The 12,059-nt window shown below is 41.1% G+C and overlaps 1 protein-coding gene across 1 annotated transcript in view; it reads right to left on the bottom strand.

The window, feature by feature from the left end:
* Positions 1-2,859, bottom strand: part of LOC130868855 (protein mono-ADP-ribosyltransferase PARP11-like) — a 32,237-nt gene extending 29,378 nt beyond the window's left edge. The window contains exon 1 of the mRNA XM_057760869.1: positions 2,716-2,859. The gene's annotated coding sequence lies outside the window, so the exon portion shown is untranslated. The remainder of the gene's footprint in view (positions 1-2,715) is intronic.
* Positions 2,860-12,059: the final 9,200 nt, after the last annotated feature.

Raw genomic sequence — 12,059 nt, 5'->3', positions numbered from 1 at the left:
CAGACAAACAGCTGAGAAAAAAAGGACAGAGTCAGGGTTCAGAGTCAAAGCAGTGACAGCAACCCTCTAACTTTTCCCTCAGGCTGCCATTTTTGTAAGTAACTCCTTCTTCTTCCTATGATACCAAGAGCTCACAGAATTGCCTGCTGCCCCTGTCAACCTGACCTGCCTGGGCAGAAGGGCAAAACAAAGCAATGCAGACATTATGTTGTATTCAAAGTAGATGAGTAAAAGGGGGTAACACTTGTTTATCTCTCCTTAGGTACTCATTCTGGGTTGTCACCCCTGGGGCCCAGGAAATACTGCAAAATATGCAGTACTATTCCATGATGCCTCAGAACATTTGGGAAAAATTTGGGAAACAGTTTTCACAAAGCAGCCATTTTCCCATAGGAGGAAGAAGGAGTATCATTTTCAGGTCACAGGCTGCACCTTTAAGGCCATGGAGACCATCAAAACAAGGGGAAACTAGACAAAATCAGTTCACCATCATTTAACAAAACCTTCCCTCATTACAAAAAGAATTCGGTCAGGAAAGAGAATGCTATCCGCACTGATTTTTAAGTACACTGTGGTTGGGGGTTTGTTTTCCTCTTCTACTTGGACTTTAAATCTTCCCAGATGTGCATGGCTTAGGGTGATAATTTTATTCCCTGGCAAAGCTAGACAAGTTATACAGATACCGCTTCTATCACAAGAAACTCACCGGTATCAGTGAAACCCATAATTGCAAAGTTTACTTAAAATAAAAACGAAATAAAATAAAAGCTAAGTGGTGGGGGCTAGAAAGATGGCTCCATGGTTAAGACACTGGATACTCTTCCAGAGGACCCGGGTTTGCTTCCCGGCACCCACAGAGCACTCCATGTTCCAGGGGATCCAATACCCTCTTCTGGGGGCATTACATGAATGTGTTGCACAAACATACATGAAGTCAAAACACCCATACATATAATAAAACACTGTGCCTGTTGACAACATTCAGGTGTTCACAAGAAAAGGAAAAAACAAAAACAACAACAACAAAAAAAAAACAAACATAAACAGTACCAGCAGGTAATAAAAGACAACAGCACTCAGCCACGTAAGGATGGCAGAGGGGCCAAAAAAAGAACACAAGGCTGTATGTTCATTATGATTGACAAAAGTCAACTTGCTGGGCAAAACTTAAGACTTACATATGATTCCACAGAAAACTGGGCCTTTTTTTATTACAAAGAAATAGTGACATAACAAACCAAATACAGGAGTCATTCACTACATCCTTTGTAATTCTCCCCAAAGTATAACTGGCCCAATAGTTCAAACATAAGTGTGACCCAGAAGGAAAGATGAACAGGGTAGGCAGAGGCCTCAGAGTGCATTACTGAGCCAGTCACTGTCAAGAACTCAACAAGTATTTGTTATGCAACAGGATGTGTCCTCTAGTTGAATATACATTTCACGTTCACAAAGAGATAATTCAGAAGGTTTATAGTACGTGACCTTGAAACATTATCAATGATGGATATTTGTGGGAAATCAACAGAAAGGGGCTACTAATAAAAACCAACTCCTTATCCATATATGCATGTATAGAAATGGATAGATATAAAACTGAAGAAACGTTAATAGTTAACAGTAAATGAGTATATGAACATCTATAAGCTAGTTTTATACCAATGCTAAAGGTTTGGCTAAAATCATATTCAAACAAGTACCTTCCTCTGACGCAAACTGATGACAGTATTCTAATGTACGAATCAAAAACATCTGATGACTGTCATGATGGGATGGAATCACATATGCACCCGAATCCCGATCAATGGGCTCATTACTACTGGGTACGAACTTTAAAATATCGGGGAATTTTATGATAGACATAACTGGAAATACATTCCAGAATCAGGAAGAGGGTTATTTCAAGTATAGACAGTGGTAGTTATTAAAAGTCAATTTAATGGTTGGTTAGCCCAGCCTCTGGGGTAGCTTCACATAGTAAGTCCACAGATTTCTTGAAATGCGATTCTGCCAGTCAACTACGAAGTTCTGACGTCAGTGTACATTTTTCTCACTACTATATTCCCATAACAAGAGCTGGATATTCTTGACATATCCTTATGCATGGCGTTGGAGTTTGAATGAATGAATGAAAGCAAAGTAGCAAAAAAAAAAAATGCCTGCAGATATAGGAACTACTGAAGGCAAACAAATAAAGATTCCAGATCATTGTTCTAACCAAGGAAAGAAAACATCCTAGAACGTCATCCACTGAGACTCCCTGCATAAAGAGGATCCGAAACTTCTGTAGCTCCAAAAAAAGGAGAAGCAGCAATGAGGGTGCGGGGCCGAAACAAATTAGCAGATTCGAAAGCCAGTAATTCCAAATCGAAATCAAAATACAAAATAATAATAATAATAATAATAATAATAATAATAATAATAATAATAATAATAATAATAATAATAAAAGAAAAAGCGAAGACGGAGAAGCCCCCGGAAGTAAAATCAACAATCGGAAAATGGAAAGCAAAAACGTGGAAGCGGCCACGGAACGTTCCCACCATTCAAAGCCGCTGTACCGCGGCCTGCAGGAGGCCCGAGACCCAGGACGTCCGCGACCCGGAAAGCAAACCCCAAGTCCGAGGCAGCACTGGGGCGAGTTCCCATGAACACCTCCGGCGCCTCTCAGGCAACCCCGCCCACCGGGCCCGCCCCGTCCCGCCGGCTACTCACCGGATTCGCTTCCCACATAACGGTGCGAAATCAAGCAGAGAGAGCTTGAGGGAGGGGTTAGCCGCGGGGTCAGTATGGTGGGCGTTTTCCGAGGGTCCCCGGGAGCGAAGGGACCGAAAGGCACCTTTTAAGGAAGCCTTCCTCCTCCCCCTCCCCGTCACAAGCTGGCGTCTTCGGACCCTCGAACCTCCCGACTTCCGCCTGGATCTAGCCAATCACCGGTGGCCCCGCCCACCACACGAGATCGCCCCGCCCCTTCAGAACTTCCACGAATGTTGTTGCGGGCTGGGCCTTTACCTGGGTTGTAAAGGAGTTTAAATCCAGCTATCTTCCACCATCATGAGGGCTTGGCAGGTTGTATTTCCTCCTTGTAGAATGGACGTTTACTAAGATCACCTTATACTGAGTCTAGTGACCCAATGCTAGGCCTGAGGAGCTTCGCTCAACCAATGGCATTTGGATCAAGCTTCAGGCCTCTTTGTTTCCTTCTCTCTCGAAGTATATATCATGAAATTCTACCAAAGGATGTAGCAAGCCTACTTATATCAAGTACTTTTGTGTTTGTAATGTGGGGGGAGGGGGGATGTGAGGTATTGGCCAGGTGTCGCTGGACTTGGAAGTGAGCACTTGAAGCATGATTAATAAAAACTGAGAGAGAGAAATTGTGGTTCATCCTGAAGATGTGAAAAGCAAAACAGCCAGCCACCAGCTCTTTCCTTGACCTCAGACTGATATGGCAATCCTGCCTCACGGAGTCTCAGAATGAGATTGTGTTTTGAAAGCTCTTTCCTCCCGTTTTATAATCCTCTCTAGCGCTGGGATTAAAGGCGTGCACCATCAGATTTCTATGGCAACTAGTGTGGCATTGTGGTTACTGGGATTAAAGGTATGTGTTACCACCATGACCTGGTCTGTAAGGTTGACCAGTGGGACTGTTTGACTCAGTTTTTCAGGCAGTCTTTCTTTATTAAAATACAATTGAAATGCCACAACACACACTGACCTATATATTGTCCCTGTCCTCATGGATTTTAGAATGAGAGAAGAAAGCAGAAAGTAATTTGGAAATATAAGAAGGTATAACATGAAATTATAGACACCCTGGCAAGTATGGAGGTCTCCAAGCACATTTACCTAGAGTGTCTTTAAAGCTAGGGCCATAAATAAGTACTCACACTAAAATCATGTGGATGAAAAGAATTAAGCCATTTTTTTTGGGGGGGAGACTAATTGCTTACATTTTTATAGATTAATTTTTTTCATTTATTTTACATCCAGACTGCAGCTTCCCATCCCCCTCCTCCCATTCCTGTCCCCCATCTCCCCTGTACCCCCTCTTCCCAATCCACCCCTTCTCCACCTGTGTTCAGAAAGGGACAGGTCTCCCATGGGTGCCAACAAAGCATGGCATATCGAGTTGAGGTAGGAGTAAGTTCCTCTGCTTGTATTAAGGCTGGACAAGGCAATCTAACATTAGAAACAGGGTCCCAAAAGCCAGCCAAAGAGTTAGGAACAGGCCTTGCTCCCACTACCAGAGTTCTACAAGTCAGACATACGTAGAGGCCTAGGCTGGTCCCAAATAGGCTCCCTTGCCTTTGGACCATAGTCTTTGAGCTCCCATGAGCAGGCCAGTTGCTTGTGTTTTCCCTTGTGATGACCCTGACCCCTGGCTTCTAAATTCTTCCTCCTTCCTCCTCAACAGGACTCCCCTGGCTCAGCCGAGCTCATGGCTATGGATCTCTGCCTCTGTTTTCATTAGTTACTGGACACAGGCTCTCCAATGACATTTGGGGTAGTTACCAATCTGATTACAGGAGATGGCCAGTTCAGACTATCTCACTATTGCTAGAGGTCTTAGCTGGGGTCATCCTTGTAGATTCGTGGGCATTTCTCCTTGCATCAGGTTTCTACCTGACCCCGAAATGCCCCCCATCAAGTCATTTCTTTAATGACTCTCCCCCTCCATTCACCCCTCAGCCCGATCCTCCATGTTCCCACCCCCATGTGTCCCCAGTCTACCCAGAGATCTCTTCTATTCTCCTTCCCAGGAAGATCCAGGTTTCCCCTTGTGTCCTCCTTGTTGCCTGGCCTCCGGGACTGTGGATTGTAGCATGGTGACCCTTTACTTTAACAGCTAATAACCACTTACAAGCAAGTAGCGTTTGTCTTTCTGGGTCTTGGTTACCTCACTCAGGATGATCTTATCTAGTTCCTTCCATTTGCCTGCAAATTTCCTGATGTCATTGCTTTTAACAGCTGAATAATACTCCATTATGTAAATATACCGCATTGTCTTTGTCCATTCTTTGGTTTAGGGGCACCTAGGTTGTTTCCAGGTTCTGGCTATTATAAATAATGCTGATATGAAGATAGCTGAGCAAGTTTCTTTTTAGTAGGATTGAGCAGCCTTGGGTATATGCCCAAGAGTGGTATAGCTGGTTCTTGAGGTAGATTGATTCCCAATTTTCTGAGGAACTGTCATGTTGATTTATAAATTGACTCTACAAGTTTGCCAACAATGTAGGAGTGTTCTTCTTGCTCCACATCCTCTCCAGCATAGGCTGTCATTAGTGGTTTTGATCTTGGCCATTCTGAAATGTATAAGATGATATATCAGAGTTATTTTGATTTGCATTTCCCTGATGGCTAAGGATTCCTTAAGTTTACTTCAGTCACTTGAGATTCTTCTGTTGAGAATTCTATGTTTAGATCTGTACACCATTTTTTAATTCAATTATTTAGTTTTTTGATTAGTTTCTTAGACTTATTTATGTATTTTATATATATGAGTGCTCTATCTGTATGTACACCTGCATGCCCAAAGAGGGCATCAGATCCCATTATAGATGGTTCTTAGTTATCATATGGTTGCTGGAAATTGAACTCAAGACCTCTGGAGAAGCAGCCAATGCTCTTAACCTCTAAGCCATGTCTCCAGCCCCCAATGTCTAGTTTCTTGAGTTCTTTATATATTTTGGAGATCAGACCTCTGCCAGATGTGGGATTGGTGAAGATCTTTCCTTACTCTGTAGGCTGCCATTTTGTCTTGTTGACCGTGTCCTTTGCCTTACAGCAGCTTCTCAGTTTCAGGAGGTCCCCATTATTAATTGTCTATCTCTGTGTCTGTGCTACTGGGGTTTTATTCAGGAAGTTGTCTCCTGTGCCAATGTGTTCAAGGACAGCCGAATTTTTTTTTCATTTTTTAATTGATATTTATTGAACTCTACATTTTTCTCCATTCCCCTCTCTGACTCTCCCCTCCCCTGTTTAACCCTCCCCCAAGGTCCCCATGCTCCCAATTTACTCAGGAGATGTTGTCTTTTTCTACTTCCTACTTCCCATGTAGATTAGATCTACGTAAGTCTCTCTTAGAGTCCTTGTTGTCTAAGTTCTCTGGGATTGTGGTTTGTAGGTTGGCTTTCTTTGCTTTATGTTTAAAAAAAACACCTATGAGTGAGTACATGTGATAATTGTCTTTCTGTGTCTGGGTTACCTCACTCAAAATAATGTTTTCTAGTTCCATCAATTTTCCTGCAAAATTCAAGATGTCATTATTTTTTTTTCTGCTGTGTAGGACTCCATTGTGTAAATGTACAACATTTTCCTTGTCCATTCTTTGATTGAGGGGCATTTAGGTTGTTTCCAGGTTCTGGCTATGACAAACAATGCTGCTATGAACATAGTTGAGCACATGTCCTTGTGACAGGATTGAGCATCCTTTGGATATATACCCAAAAGTGGTATTACTGGGTCTTGAGGAAGATTGTTTCCTAATTTTCTGAGAAATCACTACACTGACATCCAAAGGGGCTGTACCAGCTTGCATTCCCACCAGCAATTCAGAAGTGTTCCCCACAACCTCTCCAGCATAAGCTGTCATCAGTGTTTTTGATTTTGGTCATTCTTTCAGGTGTAAGATGGAATCTCAGAGTTGTTTTGATTTGCATTTCTCTGATGACTAAGGATGTTGAACATTTCCTTAATGTGTCTTTCAGCCATTTTAGTTTCCTCTGTTGAGAGTTCTCTCTTTAGGTCTGTACTCCATCTTTTTATTGGATTATGTGATCTTTTGGTGTCCAACTTCTTGAGTTCTTTGTATATTTTGGAGATCAGACCTCTGTCTGATGTGGGGTTAGTGAAGATCTTTTTCCATTCTGTAGGCTGTCGTTTCATCTTGTTGACTGTGTCCTTTGATTTACTGAAGTTTTTCAGTTTCAGGAGGTCTCATTTATTAATTGTTTCTCTCAGTGTCTGTGCTGCTGAAGTTATATTTAGGAAGTAGTTCTCTGTGCCAATGTGTTCAAGTGTACTTCCCACTTTCTCTTCTGTGTGGTTCAGTGTGGTTGGGTTTATGTTGAGGTCTTTGATCCATTTGGACTTGACTTTTATGCATGGTGATAGATATGGGTCTATTTTCATTCTTCTACATGTTGATATCCAATTATGCCAGCACCACTTGTTAAATATGCTTTCTTTTTTCCATTTGATACTTTTTGCTTCCTTGTCAAAGATCAGGTGTTCGAAGATGTGTGGATTGATATCCGGGTCTTCTATTCTGTTCCATTGGTTTCCTGTCTGTTCTTATGCCAATACCAGGCTGTTTTCATTACTGTAGCTCCGTAATGGATTTTGAAGTCAGGTATTATGATGCTTCCAGAAGTTCTTTTATTGTACACAGCTGAATATTCTTAAAGGCAAAGAAGTAGCAAAAGAAAAGATTTTTCTTCACACATTTTCAAAAATAGGTAAAAGAATACTCTCAGATTTAGAACGTGGTTCTTTACATTTTAATATGGTATCCTTCCATTCCCATATGTGTGAATCTGTTTCATTAAAATAGACTGATGGTGTTCCATAGTTTACATGTTATACACATTTCTGAAATTATCTACTGTGATAGATACAAGATTTCCATGCTCCCAAAAGTTACTATGATTTTCAGTTTCATTCAGGCATTTATCTCTTCACCTCTTTGGAACTGATTCTTAGAAATGAAAGTGTTCAATAAGAAATTAACAAAAATGTTGCCAAATGGTTAATCAGTTGGTCAAATATTTATTGCATAGCATCATCTGTTCTCTACTTACTGGTATGAGGTTAAAATTGTATGTATATGCATTTACATATATTTCTGAGCATTCTTACCTGTCTGCTAGCCATCTGCTTATTCCTAGGGTATGCCATGATATTATAATACAGAGATTCCTCATGTACTTGCTATTTCATAAAGAACATTTTTTGAATTTTCTTTTTCAATTTTTTCAAAAGAATGAGTTCTCATCCAGAACACACTTCTTCCAGTATTTATGTTATGTGTTGAGGGAAGGTCTGAATATTGAAACCAGAACCTCATACATGCCAAACACATTCCCCACCACGCAGATATATCTCTAGTCCCTAGCTCTATGATATCTTTAAATACATTTAAGATATTTTTATAGAAATTTGCACAGTTCGTATGTGTTTTAGATATTTTATCATTTTTTCAAGTGGAATATTTTTTCTGTAATTTAGGAAAGCTATTGATTTTTGTGGATTTGTCATCTGTCATACTACCCTGAAAATGTTCTACTAGTTCTGTAACTTATCAGTCAATCTGAGAAATATTATTTAAATAATATTATTTATACATAATAGTATACATTATTGTGTATCATCATGCATAATATAATATATAATAATATTTTATACATATTATATAATCTTCTAAAACCTCAGAAAATTTCCAGAGATTATTAAATAATAGTCATTATGTAGATTATAGATAGTAGTCATTCAGTTTAAAATAATAAAATAAGAACAGGTCCCTAGCTGATACTCAATACTCTAAATACACAATCATTTCTAAATCAGTTTCCTTCTATCCCTAGTTTACTGCATGATAAGATATTAATTGCTATCCATGACTTTTCTATTTCATTGTTTTATCTGTTTCAGTCTGGGTCATCAGTGCAACGAATGACTTGAATAAATAGATTTGCTCACCTCTAGTCCATCCTCACATTCCTGAAACAAATTCTACTTATACTAGTCTTATAAGTCTTATAAGACTTTCTTAGTTTAATTTATCCTTTGTTTAGGATTATAATTTATATTGGATGTGATGCCCATGACTGTAATCTCGGCACTTGGGTATGGGGGCATGGGGATGGAGAGCTTGAGGTCAACTTGAGCTACATAAAGAGAGCCTGATTGCCTTTCACAAGTTGTGATATCAGGGTGATTCTAGCCCCGAGAAGCGAGCAGTAGCATCTGAAGCAACTTTGGAATTCATCTTCTTAAATGTCAGAGTGGGAACAGGATGGTGGTGGCTCACGCCTTTAATCACAGCTCTTGGGAGGCAGAAGCATGTGGATCTATGAGTTTAAGGCAAGCATGGTCTACAGATCGAGTTCCAGGATAGCCAGGGCTACACGGGAAAACTCTGTCTCAAGCCCCTCCCCCCTAAAAAAAAGCTGTCGTGTGTCTTTATAAAACAAGTTAACCAGGGAAGTTAGGACAAGGTCCTTAGTATTTTGTGGGTTGGGGTAAACTTCACTTCCTTGAAACCTTAGTGTCCCCAGGGATACTGGTAGAGGGATGGGCTGGGAGGGAGCTTGATTGATGTTGACGTACGTGGGATTAATACACTCTAAAATATGCTGTCCCATCCCCACGTAACAGGAAGAAAACCAAAGACAGCTACACCAATTTCAGAGATACTTTTTCTTATTATTGATTTGAGAAGTTAAGGAGCGAGTATGGAGAAGAATTGTGAACAAATGAATATCTAGTCCTTGGGTCACAAGTTAGTAGCTGGTAAGCTTTCACAGGATAGATAATGTTAAGTATATGTGATAAAAATATGATTTTAGAAATGGGAAATTTTATATAAAACTGTGTGTACTTCTAGTTTCCCTTTGCCAGAGATTCTTATTTGCCAACTACTGGCTTCAGCCATGCTGACCCCTTGGGACTCAGAAGGGGCTTTCTAGCTCACTGAATTGGCTTGCCTAGGCTTGTTGGGGGTATTTGAAGTCATAAGTTATGATGTTTTAACTCTTACTGGAGAATAAAATGAATCTCAGATCTTCTAAAACATTTCAGTGAAGAGCAGCTTCATTACTGCCTCCCACAGGTTCTTGGAGTAGGGGTTGCTAATCACTGAGGCTCAACCTCATGGCCTTCCCAGGAACCACCTTCTCTGTGTGATGTCTGTAGTAGCATGGCACCCTACAGGGGAGCACCTCTCTGTTTCATTGTGCTAGGGCCCAGAGCCACAGCCCTGGCAACCATGTGCGCTGATCACAGGCACCTCTGTTCTAAGGAAAACTAGACATTTGATTTTATCTCTCATGTTCTTGTGTTTGACCCTGATGGAGATGTCATAAGCCAAGCTAAATTTAGCCTGGAGGTTCCTGGGTGACTGGAAGACTTTTAGATCTTTGAATACCAGGGGGAGTGTAGTAAGAAGTGAAGGATGGGAAAGGAGGGATCAGAGGCAACGAGAGGCCCCACTGGGGGACCTGAAAATAGTCAGGTACAGCGATGAATGAAGGCAGGGTCAAACTGAATTTATAAGGGTGGGGAACAAATTTATCCTAAGCCAATAAGGAGAAAAGAGAACCAAGCAAAAGCTAGGGAGATGGCTGAGAGTTTAAGAGCACTGGTTGCTCTTCCAGAGGACTTGAGTTCAATTCCCAGCAACCACATAGTGGTGACTCTCAACTATAATGAGATCTGATGCCTTTTGGCATATAGGCATATATGCAGGCAGAAAACTATACATAATAAATAAATATATCTTAGAGAACCAAGCAAGTAGTAGTATTGCATATAGGATGCAATATTACCTAGTATTTTAATGTTATTGCCATAATTGTCAGTCCTTTCATTATCATCCTTCATTCAGCCCCTTCTTTCTATGTCTCAAGATCTAAGTGGTCTCATAATCCAAGTCACAGAGTCCAGCCTTTTGCCTTTCACCAGAGTGAGCATTCTTACTGTTGAATTTCAGGATACTTTTGGTTTAATAGAATTAAAGAGAAAATTAGTGAGAATGCTACACAGGACCTCCATATGACTGTCTAGTTTCTCCAATGTTAACACTGTAGTTTCAATACCACATATTAACTGGGTTTTGTAATGATTTACCATACGCCTGTAACATACTTTGATCACATTCTTGTCTACTCCTGTCTCCCCCCACCCCCACCCCCACCCTGCTCGCTCTGGTTGCTTTTCTAAAAGCCATATTCACAGCAAGAATTTGAAGGGCACTAGGAAAGGACATGAGGGACAAGCTCCTGTGTCAGAAAGGAGAAGAGGGGCCTGGAAGGAGGCTCAGAAGGAGAGGGGAGGGGCCAAAAGAGAGCGAGGGAGTGCTGGAGAAAGCATATTTGCTTCCATTGAATGTAAAGACCCAGCTCTGTCTGAGAAAGAGCCAACAATGGGGCCGGGCCCCAGAGTCTGCCCTGCTGTTGAAGTCTGACAGTTAACAACCCTAACAGGAATTAAGAGATGAAAGAAGCAGGTGAAATGTTTGCAGAAGCTGAGATAAGCATTCCTGGGAAGGAATTCTCTTTTAAAACCATCAAAATGCAATCCCCACAAATTTTAATTAGGAAACATGACAAGGAATTAAATTAGACCTTTAAAAAAAAATCAAGTGCTAAGTAGCTCGCCCACACTCACTGGAAGGGCTCTATTGAAAATACCAGGGACTATTAGCTTGAGCTGCTGGGGGAAATTAAGCACAAAGATGGGCATCAGCATGCAGCTCACAGCAGCAGGCAAAAGCAGCAGCTGAGATGTGCGGCCATCCTAATTAGAGGATACAGCCTTCTGAAAAGACCCTGGAGCTGCCGCATTCCTGGCTGGGGCTTTCCTTCTAGGAATGCCACGTTCAGGTTTTGGCCATCACCAGGTCAGTTTTGTTTGTTTGTTAGTTTGTTTGTTTTGTTTTTTAAAGGAATGACCGACTTAGGGAAGGGTGCTAGAAGCTTTGATATGGAGATAAGAAAGCTCACTAGCACGAATGCGAACCTGAGAAGTTCTAGAAAAGCACATGAGAAGGAGGTGAGGGGGAGAGAGCTTTGGAGTAGCGGAAAGAGCAGGTGGAGGGTGGCCTGCCCACGCTAGGTCACTCCAGATCTGTGAGTTCAGCTTGTTCCTTAAGAGTACAGCCAGGAATACTGAGAAATCGCAGCCAATGGTCTAATTTGAATTACTCCTCCATTCTTCATTCTCCAAATATTTGGAGAGTGCCTTCCAATTTCCAGACTCTGTCTCTCTCTCATTCTCTTTCTCACTCTTGCTTAGATCAGTAAACTGTTAAAAAGTGAAACAACAGCATAACAAAACCC

The sequence above is a fragment of the Chionomys nivalis genome, chromosome Y, assembly GCF_950005125.1.
Source record: "Chionomys nivalis chromosome Y, mChiNiv1.1, whole genome shotgun sequence".
Classification (NCBI taxonomy): Eukaryota; Metazoa; Chordata; class Mammalia; order Rodentia; family Cricetidae; genus Chionomys; species Chionomys nivalis.
Note: the sequence above shows the minus strand (reverse complement) of the source record. Positions and strands in the feature narration are given on the sequence as shown.